This window comes from Hipposideros armiger, unplaced genomic scaffold (genome assembly GCF_001890085.2).
Source record: "Hipposideros armiger isolate ML-2016 unplaced genomic scaffold, ASM189008v1 scaffold_40, whole genome shotgun sequence".
NCBI lineage: Eukaryota > Metazoa > Chordata > Mammalia > Chiroptera > Hipposideridae > Hipposideros > Hipposideros armiger.
The window spans coordinates 896,523-899,522 of NW_017731390.1; positions in this window are offsets into that span (position 1 = coordinate 896,523).

The following is a 3,000-nucleotide window of genomic DNA, read 5'->3' on the forward strand; positions in this document are numbered from 1 at the left end:
GGGTCATTCCCCTCAAATCCAGCTGCTGCCCCCCTTTAACAATGCATCACATCACTATCCTCCTTATTAGACCCTTGCTCCGCTAACACACAGCAGGAATCATCCATTCTCTTCCCAGAATGACCTGACTTCAGCCTCATGGGTGATGTGCACGCAGACTCTGGGCACCACCCCTAGGCTTTCAAACTGCTCTTATGCTCTTCTGGAGAAGGGCACACGGGGAGATGTTTTGGAGGCCACAGAGAATTGGGGTTAGGAGCAAGGGAGGCTTTGAAGCAAAATGTGGTTTTGCCTCTCAGTGTTGCCCCTTCCTAGGCCATCTCCCTTCTCTTTAGAGTGGGGACAGTATCAGTCTCACAGAGTTGCCATCACCCTCCATTATTTCATCCTGGTTTGCTATGCTCAGAATCCTTTTCCCATATTTCTGTACAGTCTGTCTGTCTGTCCCTACTAAAGCATGAGGTCCAGGGCAGCAGGGGCCTTGCCTGTCAGGGTCACGGCTGTATCCCAGTTCCTGGAATAGTGTCTGGCACATGTGGGTCATCAATAATGGATAGGGATGGGGGAAGCCTGGAGAAGTGTCAATGGAGGTAGCTGCCTTCCAATATCTAGAGGGCAGGGGAAGAGTCTGGCTCTTTCTGGGCAGCACCCAAGGGAAAAATTATGCACCAGCTGGAAGATTTGCTATAAGACTTTTCTAAGAATCAGACCACCCTCTGATTCTCCTGTACCTCTTGGTACTGGAGTTCCAGTCCAGGCCCTGGGCCCATCGGCCTGAGCTGCTGGTTGAGGACATGCAGAGATGGATGGACACTGAGTTCTGGGTCTCTGTGCTGAGGTTTTCCACTAAAAGGAAGGCTCTCTGCTCATGCCCATCCCTTCCTCCTTGTCCTGGTTGGGAGAAGACTCCTTGCTGAGGGTATACTGAGGGCTGAGGGAGCTGGCTTACCTTGGGGCTTCTTCCTCTAGATTGTGGAGGGTACCTGAGGAATTGCCCCGTCCCACCGGTGAGAACATTGTTCTAGTGGCGCAGAGCTTGGAACTGGGGGTGGTGAGGGATGAGATGGGAAAATGCTGAATTAAAAGCCCTGGGCCCTAGTCTCTGTCTAGCTGTGTGGCCCAGGCATTGTGCCCCTCCCCCCGCCAAAAAAAATAAATAAATAAACTGTCTCATCTACTTCCCTTAGAGAATGGCCTCAATACAGCCTTTATCGACTTCCCAGGATCAATGCAAACGGGAAAAAAACACACAAAAAAACAAGTTGTGTAAGTACTCTGAAAACTCTACAAGATGAAAGGGATTATAGTCAAGGCCCAGAACACTCAAATCCACTAGATATTATAATTTCTCTCTTAGTGTGGTAGGCAGAACAATGGCTCCCCCCAAAAGGTCCACATCACCGGAAGCTGTGAACTTGTTACCTTACATGGCAAAAAAGACTTTGCAGATGTGATTAAGGATTCTGAGATGGGGAGATTATCCTAGATCATCTAGATGGGCCCAATGTAATCACAAGGGTCCTTATTAGAGGGAGGCAGGAAGGTCAGAGTCAGAGAAGGAGCTGTGATGATGGAAGCAGAGGTCAGAGTGATGAGGCCGTGGGCCAAGAAATGCCGCAAGATGTTAGTAGCTGGAAAAGGCAAGGAATGGATTCTTTCCTAGAGCCCCCAGGAGGAAGACAGCTCTGTGGACACCTTGATTTTAGCCAGTTCAGACTTTTGGCCTCCAGAACTGTAAGATAATAAATTTGTGTTGTTTTAAGCCACTGAGTTTGTGGTAACGTGTTATGGCAACAATAGGAAATCAATATAGATAGAGTCATATAAACACAGTTTCAAATCTGACTCTCCGACTCTCTTTTTCAATATTCCCTCTCAGTTGATGAAATCTTCTGCCCTTACCAGGTGAGCGCAGGACTCCTATGTTATCATTAAGTAGATCACTGCTTATCTGTCTTGAGTTCCATTTTAGCAGAGCATGCCAAACTTGACACACCTTGGTCACACAACCTCTCTGAGTCAGTCTCTTCCATGGCAAAAATAGGGAGTCATGAGCATTAAATATGATTCCACTCAAAAACTCCTTTCACAGAAATTAAGGGTTGTCAGATACAACACAGAATGCCCAGTTAAATTTGAATTTCAGATAAAACAAACATATACGTACTTTTCATATAAGTATGTCCCATGCAATATTTGGGACATACATTAAATACTTATTGGTTTATCTGAAATACAAATGTAACTGGGTGTCTATATTTTTGTTTGCTAAATCTAGCAACCTCAGTCTTGTCCCAGGTCACATAGCTTATAAGCCAAAGGGCTAAGCCTCAATCTCAGATCTTTAAACCCCAAGGTAAGTGAGCATCCTGCTCCATCACAGGCCTGACCTTGAGCAGATAAGCTGAGAGCCACATGGCTCACAACCCTGGATTCACAACCCAACTGAGGCTTCAAAGGCAGATGCAATTTGAGCCTCGGAAACCAATTTCATACCTTACAAATATCTAAAGTGATCATGAAAATAAAATTTGAAAACCACACAAATAAATGCTCAAAAATTATATATGTATACATGTGTATAAAGTATGTAAAATCAAAACTGAGTATGAAAGTGAAAGAAGAAACAACATGCAAAAAATGCTTTAATATATATAAAGTATGTGAATTCAATCTCTAAAGGCCATGTGCCTTTTAGGGTTTTTTTTCTTCTGTCTGATCCAAACAACACAAGTCCAGTGGAGTTTATAAACTCAATGGCAACTGACTTTACTGTGTGCTTATCATGGACTAGATAGCCTTGTAAGCACTTTAGGTGTCCTGACTTTTTTTTCTAAATTGAAATATAATTCACATACAATAAAATTTTATATAACATAAAAGGTACCATTTAAAGTATACAACTCAGTGTTTTTTACTATATTCACAAGGTTATACAGCCATCACCTAGTTCCAGAACTCACCCCAAAAGAAACCTTGTATCCATTAGCAGTCACTCCC